The following is a 13,778-nucleotide window of genomic DNA, read 5'->3' on the forward strand; positions in this document are numbered from 1 at the left end:
GGTAATTCACAGATCACCCACCCTTTTTTGATTGTCTTCCCTTCCTTAACTCACTTCCATACTCCCTGATAGGTGCTTCCTGGGTTCACGTCCCCCCCAAAAAAAAAACACTGTACTTGAATCCTTGCCTCACTCAGGGTTTACTTCTAGTGGAACCCCAAATAAGATGCCTCTTTCCATGCTGAGTTTAAAGTGAAATACATATCTCCCAGACTCGAGAGGGAATGCCCAGTGACACCTGCTTTTTCAGAGGCTCTGATTTGAGCTGTGACCATTATGAATATGCATAATCTTATCTTAGAGGTGAAATCAAAGGTCAGAGGAAGACTTTGTACCCACAGTAATAGTCACTCTATCCTGATTCAATGAGCCATGGTGTGTGCTCCAAGGAGTAGAGCTGAATGAATGGGAGGGGAAGGGTGGTGTGTTTTTCTCTTTCTACAAGCAGCAAGTCCCTCTGGTTATTGTTCTTTTGTCATCATCTGAGGCTTAGAGAGAAAAATCAGAAAGCCAAAGAGAGGATCTTGCAATCACAGAGCTGTGAGCTGTGATGGAATTGTAAAGCTCCCATTAGCCTCTGTGTGAAAATAAAAGAAAGCTGCATCTTTGATGGTTACAGGAACACCAGCATCTTTAGTTAGTATCCCCAGAAAATTCAGTCTCCATAATTCTCTTTTTGTGAGAAGATAAATAGCATTCTTATTTTGTGAATTTGAACCTGACATTTTGTATTTGACAATGCCACAACAATATCAATCCAATAAGCATTCATCACCTCTCCATTATGTGGACTGCCCTGTGCTGAGATTGAGGACTTGGGATAAACAACACAGTGTGCAGGAGACAGACATATATATAGATAATATGGCATGAATTGACATGCTCTATAGTGATAAAATCAAAGTACCCAGAAGTTACTGATTCAGCCAATTAGATCAGGAGTGGCTTTCAGAAGTAAGTGATACCAAGACAGAGTCTTGAGTTTGGGCAGCATTAGCAGATTTAGGGGCACTAGGAGAGAACATTCCTGAAAGGGAACAGGATGAGAAAGGCAGCTAAGCAAGAAAAAAGATTTCAGCTTTGAAGGAAATTTGCTCCTTCCCCCAGACTCATTCTGGGAATTGATCCAGGAAGCTATATCACTAAGCTGCATCTCTGACTCTTTTGATTGATTGATTGATTGATACCAGGGATTGAATAGGGGCACTTAACCACTGAGCCACATACCCAGCCCTTTTTTTCCCCCCAGGGATTTTTTTTTAAAATATGACTATTTCTTACAGGGACTCTCACTCTGCTAAAGAGATGGCTTGAGAGATGGGTACTTAAGCATAGGTACACTGCATTCTGACTTGATTTGCTGAAGTAATTCTTTCTATATCCATCCCTTTTTATTTTTTATTTTGAGATGGGGTCTTACTGAGTTGTTTAGGGCCTCACTAAGTTAGAGAGTCTGGCTTTGAACTTGTGATCCTCCTGCCTCCACCTCCTGAGTTGCTGGGATCACAGGTGCGTGCCATGGCATCCAGCTAAAATTTTGGTTTTGGTTTTTGTTTTAATATAAACACTGATGCTGCTGCTATTTCTGAAAGGCCAAGGTTCGTCGTCGGAGATTAAAATGCACACACACAGATAGCAGTGACAAAGATGAAGCACTTTACTGCAAGCTGGTTCTAGCTTATATGGAAAGTGAGAGTCAGTTATCTTAAACCAGGAAGCTCCTGGGGCCAATCACAGTAAAGGTCAGGTCATCACCTACTGTGCACCTGCATAAGATTCATGGGGGCATGGGCTGTCCTCGATCATGGAAGACGAGAGAACCAATTAAAAAATTTTCAAAACAACTTGTTATCCGCCCACTGGCAACTTGCCTGCTGCCATATTGCATTAAGGGCTCCTTATCTGAAAGGCCCAGGGAGTTCTAGCCACCCACTGGCAATTTGCCTGCCGCCATGTTTGAAAGGCCCGGGGAGTTCTCAGGTTGACTCGCAACAGTTTCCACATAAGTCCATTAAAAGTTACCATGTCTTTTTTTAAAATTAATAAGTAATAGTACTCAATAAACAAATTTGATGCTCTATTCTTGAATCTCAACCTCCTGGGGTTGAGAGATGCAGTATTGTGGGTCAGGGAATGGGAGTATCAGGAAGTAAGGGCTGAGGGAAGCAAGGGTGAGGAGAGAAAAGGAATACTGTGCAGGAAGAGTGCCTCAGAACACATTCTTCCTGTTTTCTTTGTTATTGTTGCTTTGTTTATTTTGGGTGTTCAAGATTGAACCCAGGGCTTTGCACGTGCGAGGCAAGTGCTTTACTTCTGAGCCCTTTATTTTATTATTATTATTTTTTAAATTTTCAGATGTGTTCTCACTAGATTGCACAGGCTGAACTCGAACTTGTGATGCTCCTGCTTCAGCCTCCTGAGCTGCTGAGAATACAGGTCTGGCCTGGCAATATTCACATTTTCTTAAAACAATGATTTAGTTTGGGGACCATCACAAAATATCCCTGAATTATAAGAATTTGGGAAACCTACTGAAAATAGTTGTCAAATTGCCCTGTGTCATCCATGATGTCTCCTCATACTTACTTCATTCAGGTAAAAGGCAGAGAGTCAGACATTTGTCACATAAAGTTGTGGCCCTTTGTGAGCAACAAATCGGACTGCCTAGGGCTCGACACTAAATTTCCCTTACTACCTCCAAGTCACCACAGGATGCTGAACAAATGAGGTGACCTTCTGACCTGCTCTTCTTGGATCTTATCATGATGATTTAGTGTTATTAGAAAATTAAGTAAAAGAGAGCTCTGAGACATTTCAGAAGAAAGATATAGGAAAATGAAATCTTAATAAAATTAATTAGCTCCAAGTCAGTATGATTTCCTGAAAGTAACAGTAAGGAGACTTGCTAAAAATAATCACTAAAATGTCTACAGAGACTTCTTTAGGTTTTTAAGCCTCCTCACTAAAAGTTTAAGATTGACTAACAAAGATCCCCTCCCAAGGCCATAAACCGTATTCCCCTTTTGGAGAATCACAAGAGAAGAAAGATTCTGCCCCCAAATTGAAAACATCTCGATTCCTATGAAAAACATCTGTTTGCTTTTTATGGCTGGTTTTTTAGAAAATAGAGAGATTAGTAAGTCTTCCATATTTTTTAAAAAACAACAGTAATTTTGTTGACTTTGTCCATGAATAATAAGATATGAAAAATGAATAGATGGTATAAATATTGAAAATATAAAGCCAGCATTTAAATAAGAATCATTAATCAAAAAACTGAAGCCCAGTGCCATGGCACACACCTATAATCCCAGCAGCTAGGGAGGCTGTGACGGGAGGATTGCAAGTTCAAAGCCAGCCTCAGCAAAAGCAAGGCACTAAGCAACTTAGTGAGACCCTGTCTCTAAATAAAATACAAAATAGGACTAGGGATGAGCTCAGTGGCCAAGTGCCCACAAGTTCAATCCCTACTAGCCCTTGCCCCCGCCTAAAAAAAAAAAAAAAAAAAAAAAAAAAATTGAGTAGAGCAAAGGGAGGGATTTCTTTTTTTTAAGTAAAAAGACATTATCCTTAACCTCAAAAATGCTTCCAGTGTTTGTGGAGACGGACTATCATAGAAAATAATTCAAAATCTCACAATGCATAATGTGACATGGACTGGAAGTCTGGACCTGGGTAAGAGAGGACAGAATGGTGAGAGTGGACGTATCTGGGAGGAGCTAGGTGTTGGTGTTTATAAACGGAGTACTTTACAGATTCAAGTAACTTCCATGTTCTATGATCACCTTGGGCCCTCTGTGACAAGAAACCAAGGAGTCCTCTGTTCTACAGGAAGCTAAGAGAGGCCTTTGGCTGCCCAGCATAAATAGCAGTTCTGGAATTTGAAAACAGTCTCTTCTCCCAGAAGCTGTGAAACAGTGCCCCAAGGGTAATGCCCCTCTGCTCCTGTCACCTGACACAGTGAATACTCCTGCTTTGTCTTAAAGGAGTGGACAGATACTTAAAGGAGTGCACAGACACTCAAAAGAATGAATGACCTCTGGTTCTCTATCCTCTGTGTATTCCTTAATCCCCTGAGCCCCAGTTTCTAATCATTCAGTAACCTAGATGATAGAGCAATCTCTATACATTATTGCTTTATAAACTATCTCAACTTACTTTGATTTCCCTTATTTCATAGCTGAGAACAAAACACAGAAAGGTCAGATATAATAAGATTGCTCTTTCACTCATTCAAACTCCAGGTAAGAGAAAAGCATTTCCAAAATGACCTAGGCATCCAAAACAGTGGTTAGAGGTCAGAGATCAGCTGCAACCCAATTAGCTTTCAGATAAGTTCCACTTCCAAAGATGCTCCCTGATCCCTTGGCACTGCAAACTATCTTCCTGGATCTTCCTTCCCTGGTGTCTATCTTCTGCTTTTACTCAATAGACATGTTCTGACTGTCTACTATATTCCAGGCATTGTCTCAGGTACCCAGAAGTTGCCTCATATGGAGGGGCAAACATGATAAATAAGTATAAATGTACATAGAAAATAAGTGACACTTCCTTTTCTTTTATCAGTAGCTGGTTTGCTTAAGTCTTCTTTGCTTAAGAAAAATTATCCTGAACTTGATAATAGATATCTGACTATTTTCACAGTTGGTATTTTTTAAAGTTTTATAAAACTATTAAGGTATAATAAATAATTTTCTATCCAGTAATTTCAAAGATTGGGGTTTTATTGCCCTGCAGGACATTAACTATCTTTGATCTAGTTGAGTAATCTTAGCATTTCTTTACTACCCACTGACTGTATAATCCCAGTTTCTCATACCCTTTTTTTGAACTTGTATAATTAATGAGTTAAAATAATAACACATGCATACTATAATCACATGAAAATTGTGGAGTTTTAAAAAATGTTTTAGTTGTAGATGGACACAATCTTTATTTATTTATTCTTATGTGGTGCTGAGGTTTTAACCCAGTACCTCACATGTGCAAAGGCAAGTGCTCTACCACTGAGCCACATCCACAGCCCAAGAACTGTGTTTTTAATGTGGTTGAAATTATACTTTGACAATTACATTCAGGTAATTAAAACGGTTAATACGGTCTAGAATGGTTATTCAGGAAAGGCCTCTGAGAGGAGGTGGACATGTGAGCTAAGGGAGAAAAAGAACTGGTCATGCAAAAATGAGAAGAAAGTCACAAGAAGTAGAAGCAACAGCTGAGCAAAATAGTAAGAAAGTTGCCTTGGTTGTTGGGGTACTGAGAAGCATTTAGCAACTGGCTGATTTGGGGGACTTCTAATTTATAACATTTGCCAATTTTTGCACTATAAATAATTTTTGCACTCCAAGTGATGAGAAATGAACCAAAACAAACTGGTGCCAGCACACCACTGGGCCTATTCCAGCAAAAAAAAAATAAGTCCAGAAGAGCAGAGGAAACCAAGGAGAGAGATTGAAGAAGTAGACAAGAGGCAAATCTTGGAAGGAGATCTTGGAAGAAGTTCAGATTGTATTTCAACTAAGGTAGGAAGCCATCTGAATGACTTTAAACCATGAGAGTGACACTTTCTTTTCCTTTATACTTTCCCAATGTTCCTCTCAAAAAGAAGGAGAAGACTAACAAGTATCATAAATATTTCTCCTACATTCTGCATTAGTAATGAACATAACCTTCTTATCTCACCTCCTATCTTTGATGACTTATCAGTAAATGCCATTTACACAATTTTCTTAATTTCCTCTTTCTAGTAAGCCTTCAATTTTATTTTATTTTTTTGGAATAAGGCTAGTAAATTTACTCTTTAAAGATTTTACAGAAAAAGAGCTGTTTGTAAAGTTCTTTGAAAATGTAATGGTATTTCAAACTGATCAACATTTCTACAGAGGTAGTTTAATACCTTTTAAAGAGCATTCAAAATTGCTGTCAGCAACAACTGGTTGACTGGTTGACTGCCTGATCACTGAAGCTGCTGGAAGAGAAACTTGACTGTCATTGTTGGTTAATTGACCTGCTGCAAAAAAAAAAAAAAAGTGACTTAACTATTCTCAGTCCCATAGCCAAGGGAATGTATTAGGAAGGGAGAACCTGTTGGAAAATCTGTGGGAGATTTCTTTTGCTTCCATGTCTCATCTCACTTGATCTGATGGCTTATGGGTTCAGGGAGTAGAGAGCCTACAGAATAGCTATATCTTTTCTTTTGAGTATCATTCTAAATTAGGGTCTAGAACTGCAGCTATTAAAAATTCCCTTTTCCAGGTTGCCTATCATTTCTGTTCTGAAAGCTCTTCAGAAAAGGAACTACACATTATTTATTTCTGTATCTTCCACAGTGCTCAAGAATGTCTGGTAAATAATAAGTGATCATTAAATGTCCTTTCACTAGTAGGCAAGTTGTACTAGATATTTCCTTAATTACCAGGGATTCAGAGTTATACCATCATCAAATGAACAGAAAAAGAGTGAGAGAGAGGTGGGCAGAGAAAAATGGAGATGGGAGATATTGGGGAGAAGAGTTACAAGTGACAAAAGAGACAGATAAATGGAGAAACAGATTTTAGGAAGGTAGAATTACATCCTGAGAGTTCTGCAAAGAATTTGACATGGTTAACAGGTTCACAAAGAGATAATCAGGAAATAGAGCCAAAGATAGATATATAGAAAGGGTAAGTACTAAAATATGAGTTAATTAAAAGGTTATGACTATGGTAAAGGAATAATAATGGCTACTCTGAAATTTTTACAGGATAACATCATCTTAGCTGTGCTTAATGGTGTAAAAACTCAACAGCCTAAATCATGTGTAGGAGGAACTGCAGAATGATTTTCTGATGAGCTTCTAGGTCCTGCTTGCATACCTTGGGCAGCTTCCAGGATGGCCATCACCCAATACAGAATCTGAGGACACAGAGTGCCATCACTTTGAGATAGCCATGGAAGCTGCCAGAAGGGAAAGATGCTGAATAGGTTTATAGGGAGACCAGATACTAAGTGGTTACAGAAGGGTCCACATGGTGTCATTGCCCTAGTTCCTGAATTTACTTAGACAGTGGCTGCAGAACCTTCCAATTGGCTTCTTGACATATAAAATTAAAGTTATTAAGCAGGAAAGACTTCAGTGGACCTGAAGTTGCCCCTCACCACCTCCCAAATGCCTGACCAAAAGAATAAATCAAAAACAACATGTTATATCCTGAAAATAGTAGAGATGGTGTCCCTCTCAAAGACCTAAAGATGTAGTAGTGATCTCCATTTAAATCATAAGTCTGGCTCCTGCAAAAACAAGCTGGGTTATAGCGGAAAACAACCAACAACTACAAATTTAACCAAGTAGTAGCCTTAGTTACAGCTATGACAGATGTGGCATCTTTAGTATAACATATTAATATATCACATATGTAGAATGCAGCTACTCATTTGGAAAATGTATTATGTCAATACCCATGATGAGGAAGATTCAAAAAAAAAGTTATCATTCTTACAGATAGACAACAATAAACATTCACAAGCAGAGTTGTGTTAATCCTATTCTCTGTTAGCAATATAGTCTAAAGGAACATACCACAGAACATCACATTTGCTCACTGTTTTGTTGACATCATGTTAATTGAACCTCATGGGCAAGCAGGACAAGTATTCTGGATGCCTCATTAAAATAAAAGATAAAAAGTGGGATATAAACATTAAAAAAATTCAGGATTCTTCCATTTTGGTAAAGTTGTTTTGGGGATCAATGGCCTAGGAAATGCTGGAACATGACTTAAAAAGTAAAAGACAAGTGCTGGGCCTAGTATCACACACCTGTAATCCCAGTGACTTAGGAGGCTGAGGCAGGATGATCACAAGTTCAGAGCTAGCCTCAGCAACATGGTGAAGCTCTAAGTAGCAAGAACCTAACTCAAAAATTTTTAAAATACATTAAAAAGGGCTGAGAGGTGGCTTAGTGGTTAAGCACCCCTGTATTCAATCCCCAATATCCCCATTCCCCAAAAGGACAAGTTATTGAAGTCATTTACAAGTCATTGCTCATTAGCATACCCTACCACTAAGAATAAAGTATGATAATCGGAGTTCTCTTCAGTTTTTGGAGTAACATAAAACATACTTGAAAATATTTTGACCCATTTACTAGGTCACATGGAAGTTTTCTAGCTTAGAGTGGGCCCAGAGCAATAAAGGGCTAAACTGTAGAGCAAATAACCCTGCTACAATCATATAACCTGGTAGAATCCATGGTACAAAGGTATCTATGATAGGAAAAGATATGTGGATTTTCAAGGCTTAATTTGTAGTTCTAGAGCAAGTGCATACCATTTATAGCAGAAAAATCAAAGACCATTCAAAAAGAGCTCCTGATCCTAATAGGCCCTGGTAGACTGGTTCTCTAAGCATGGGCCATAAAGAGACCTTATAACTGAAACATCCCATCATGTGCTGGATTGTCAGGCTCATCAAGTCATAAGTTGGGAGCCCAGCAACAGTTTATCACAAGATCCTGACTGGTTAAGTGCTTGGAAGGAGAAATTTTGGAAGATCAAGGATAAGGAACTCTGGGGAAAGATATATGAATGAATATGAGAGTGAGCCTGGAGTATAAGGATGTTAGTGATGTAAGTAAACCCACACCAGGAAGCACACCACTGCAGAAGAGACACCAAAGAATCAAGTGAGCTGGATGATCTGAACAGTGAAATATCAGCCACCCTCTGGCCTTGGCCAACCCTGTGCTTGTGCAATGGGTTCATAAGTGGTAGTGATGGAAGCAGAGAAGGTGGCAAAGATGGAGGTTCCACATGACCCAACAGTATGGCTCTCTTCCCAAGGCTGATCTAGTTATCACCACTGAAGGCTATCTACCTGCCAGCTAGGGAAGCTAACATTGACTACACTGAACTCTTGTATAGGACAATGATTTATCTTTGACTAGATATGACATGTGTTTTGGATATAATTTTGCCTTTCCTGTCCAGAAGACCTCAGCTAATATTACAATCCAAGGACTCCTAGAGTTTCTGATCTACTTCTAATGTGTCTGACATGAGATTTCATATCTAATCACCTCAGACCAAAGGACACATTTTGTAGCAAAGAAGGTAGAGCAGTGAGCACATGACCATGCCATCTACTGGTCCTACCACTTGCCCCACCATCCAGAAGCTTCTGAGTAACAGAATAAAGGAATGGTCTCCTGGAGACAAAGCAGAGGACACAGCCTAAGTAGGTGACACCCTGCAAAGAGCATGCCATCTTTTAAAATATAATACACATTTTAAACGAGCAGTCATCATACGAAGCTATGTCCCCAAAAGGTGAAATACATGGGTCAGGAAAGTGGAAGTCAGGGTGCAATGCTCACAATCACACACAGTGACCAATTTGGGGAGTTTGTGCTTCCATTTACACAACTTTAGGCTCTATGAGTTTAGAATTTCCTGTTTTCTGTAGGGGACACAGTTGGTGTCTGTCTAAACTCAAAGATACCACCTGATTCCTTTGAGTTCCTCCTGCCAGGAGGCCATTATCACAGAAGCAGTTACCATGATGATAAGGGTGATTGGCTCTGTCTATCATGAGAAGGAAGTACTCCTCCTACATAATACTGTCAAGAAGGAATATCTTTTACATCCAAATAATCACTAAGGCATCACCTACTACTTCCATGCCCAGTTTTAATTGTAAATAGGCAAGTATGGTAACAATGATCTCTTAAAAGCATAGGAACTATGTCTCAGACCCTAAAAAATGAGATTCTGGGTTATCCTGCCCTCAACTTTGCCAGGTAAGTCAATTAAAACAGTGGAAGCACCAGCCTAGCTAAGAGATAGGGGAATTTTGAAAGCCGTGTAAGAAATAAATGATGAGTATCAGTCATGGTCTTAGGCTACTGTAACTGTGCAGACTAGATTTTGTCCCACTTGTCCTACTTTTGTGAGTTTCTCCATAAGTTATAACCATTAGAATCCTGGAGAAGCTGATCAGCAAGGGAAAGAATGGTTTCCTTGAATGCAACTGTGGTGATTCTGATCTCCAAGGATTAAAATAAAAGTCCTAATAACTTTTATAAAGGTGAAAAAAAAGTAAAAGGAATAAAAATATGACTGCCATCAATCTGCCCATTTGCAATATGGGATAGTGGAAATAATAAAACCATACCCTGAAACTTTTTTAAGAGAAATTATTTTAAGCCTAGCATTCCACATATCCAATATCAAGTATCAGGTTAAAAATTTAAAATATGAGAAATCATAAAATGCATAATTAATATACTTTCTCTGAAATAAATACTTGCTAATATGTTATAATAAAGTGAATCAAGAAATATGAAGACAAAGAATAGAAAAACAGTGGTATTTCAGCCAATTATTATTGCTGCATAAGAAGACACAAAAATTCAGTGATATACAGCAACCATTTTATTCTTCTTAGAGATTCTCTGGGTGAGAATTTGGATATAGTACAGAAAGAATCACTTGTCTTTTCTCCACAGTATTGGAAACCTCAGCAATAGCCTCAAGGCGGAGGGTGACACAAAAGGTAAGGGCTGGAATCATCTGGAAACACATTCCCACAGATGCCTGATGGTTCATGCTAGCTGTAGACTGGGACTTCAGGAGGAATCTAAGCTAAAATATCTCCTAGTGGACTCCTATGTCATCTGTCCACATGAGCTAGCTGGGTTCCATGAGTAAGTACCCCAAAACAACATGGCAGAAGAGTAAGGCCTTTTTATGACCTGGCTTCAGAAGTCATGTAGCCATCATTTCTGTTAAGCACTTACTGGCCAAAACAGTCACAAATGTCCACTCACATTTAGTGAGAGGACCTCAGTCTAACTGTAAGAAGAATATATATTGTTGTGGCCTTCTTCAGAAAATCAATTTGCCAGAGTAGTAAACAAAAAAATAGTAAAATACATAGCTAAATTAAAGTAACTGTCAGTGGTGTGACTGTGAAAAGTAATACAACTTATTAAAGTGGAAAATTTTAAAAGTATGGGCATATGTCAAAAAAATAATAAAAAATAGAACCAAGATCCCAGATTAATTGCAAAATATTGTGGATGTTAGGGAAGAAGGTGGAAGAGACTGTGTGTCTTGTTCTTCAGAGGTGATTAAACAAAGTAATTAATTTTGGACATTAAAATAAGACTGTGATCACATGTATTAGTTAAATTACACATTTAACAAAACTCTTGTATAATAATTTTTTACTTGAAAAAATAATGGTAAAGCCAACTATTATAAGACTAGACCTAAGATCTCATTTCCAAACCACTAAAAACCAAAAATAAAAAAAGCCAGGCGCAGTGGCACACCCTGTAATCCCAGCAGCTCTGGAGGCTGAGGCAGGAGAATCTCGAGTTCAAGGCCAACCTCAGCAAAAGCAAGGTGCTAAGCAACTCAGTGAGACTGTCTCTAAATAGAATACAAAATAGGGATATGGATGTGGCTCAGTGGTCAAGCGCTTCTGAGTTCAATCCCTGGTACCCCCATACACCCCCAAAATAAATAAATAAATAAATAAAATATAAAAAGGCAAATAATAAGAAGGTATTTTAAGTCGGAAAGGTGAAATAAGATAATCCTAATTAGTCTAAGTACATCATTAATCACAATTAATTTGATTTCCCATTTATTTATTTAATTATTTACTTGGTGGTACTGGGGATTGACCTCAGGACCTCACACAGGTTAAGCAAGTGCTCTACCACTGAACCACATCTCTAGTCTTAATATCCCTTTTAAAGAGAAATTTTAAATTGAAACATTTTAAATCCCTCCATGCTATATATAAAAACATGCCTAACTTTTGAAAAATGGGGGGAGGGTGTTTAGTGGGGAGTAAAGTTGAAAGTAAAGGATAAATGATATCTGGCAAAAGTTAACAAAAGAAAGCAGAACCAGCAATAGTAATAACAGCCCAAACAGACTTCAAAGTGAAAACCATTAACTGAGAAGGAAATAGATGTTTTATATTATAAAAATTATAATCTCCAAAGAAAATATGGCAATCATAAATCTTTATGAACAGAATAGTATAACACTGATATTTATAAAGTTAAAACTCCTTGAAATATAACAAAAATCAATAAACCACAATCTTGGTGAGAGATTTTAAATCCTTTTTGAGAAATTAATATGCCAACTATACCACAGAGAATTTAAATAAGACAAATACTTAAATACATTCTACACTTTCATATGAATTTCCTGTGTATAATTCAACTAATTATATAGTTGTACTGCTAATATGAATTATACTCAGTAAAGAGAATGCACATTATTTTCAATACCTGTGAAACATTTTTTAACTTACCTTTTATTAAATTGGAAAATATATAGTTATATTACAAAAGGCAAAAATTCTACTGGCCACATTCACTGAAATGATTCAATAAAACAAAGTATCACAGCATGTCTTTTGGAAATTAAAATTCCTTTAAGTAAACCTTGCTTTAAAGTGAATATCAAAACTGAAATTTCACATTTTATGGAGGCACCTTTAATATTAAACATATTTAGAAGTAGACAATAAAATTTTTATAGACAATAAAACATTTTCTAAACATATTTAGAAGTAGACAATAAAATGGTGGTTAGCAAGGAATTGGGGGAGGGGGTGTGAGACTAGAGTCAGTATTAGATGAATAGGCTGCAGAAATCTGCTGTACAGCATAGCATCTACACTAATCAATAAGGTATTATACACTCAAAGTTGAGAGATCATGTGTTAAATATTTCCACAGGAAAAAGCGTGGGGAGAAGTGGAACACAAGGAAACTTTGGAAGTGGTGAATATTTTATTATCTAGATTACAGTGATGGTAGCACAAGAATATACATATCCAAACTCACCAAATTATATATACACTAATATATACACTAATCATACACACTTTATTGTGTGTCAATTATACCTCATTGAATGTGGGGAAAAAATTCAAACAACAAACTAAATAGAAATAAATGGCAGTGAGAGTACTAAAGGTAGAAACCTATAGGATGTGGTCAAAATATCACAAATCTGTGGTATTTTCAAGCCATACATGGAAATAATTTTTCTCATACAGGAATACATAAGATAGATCTAACTCAAGAAGATAAAGGGGGCTAGGGCTGTAGCTCAGTGACAAAGTGCTTGTCTAAAATGTGTGAGGCACTGGGTTCAATCCTTGGCACCACATAAAATAAATAAATGAAATAAAATAATTATCTTTTAAAAATTAAAAAAGAAGATAAAGATACATAAATAAATTAATTATCAACCTAAAAAAAGACAAAATAGGAAATTAATCAAAATAAAATCAGAAATTAATGCAACAGAAATTTTTTAAATTGAAAATTAAATAGAGCAATAATACGAGTGCTTTTTCTTAGAAATGCATGAATATGACAATGTTAAGGAACTTATGAATGCATTTCACTACATTAAATAGGGGAAGCCATGTGGACAACTGAAGACATAGAAGAGCATTCTGTTTCTTTTCCTTTCTTGTAATAGGTTATTATCTAGGAAAATATTTAAAATTCCTTAACTTGACCAAGGGTAGCTTCCAAAACCTGGAATAAACAATATGCTTAAAGTGAAAATGTTAGAAATCGCCCACTAATCCAGATAGAAAAAGACCACTGTTTTGACCCTATACAATCTAGAGGTCCTGGAAAAATCCCAAAAAAACCAAAATGAAGGAGTGTTGCTATTCAAAAGGAAATGATGAAACTTAATTGATGACATGATTGCTTATGTAGAAAGTAATCAGCTAAAAGTTGTTAGAATCTGTAA

This window comes from Ictidomys tridecemlineatus, chromosome 15, assembly GCF_052094955.1.
Source record: "Ictidomys tridecemlineatus isolate mIctTri1 chromosome 15, mIctTri1.hap1, whole genome shotgun sequence".
In the NCBI taxonomy this organism is placed as follows: domain Eukaryota; kingdom Metazoa; phylum Chordata; class Mammalia; order Rodentia; family Sciuridae; genus Ictidomys; species Ictidomys tridecemlineatus.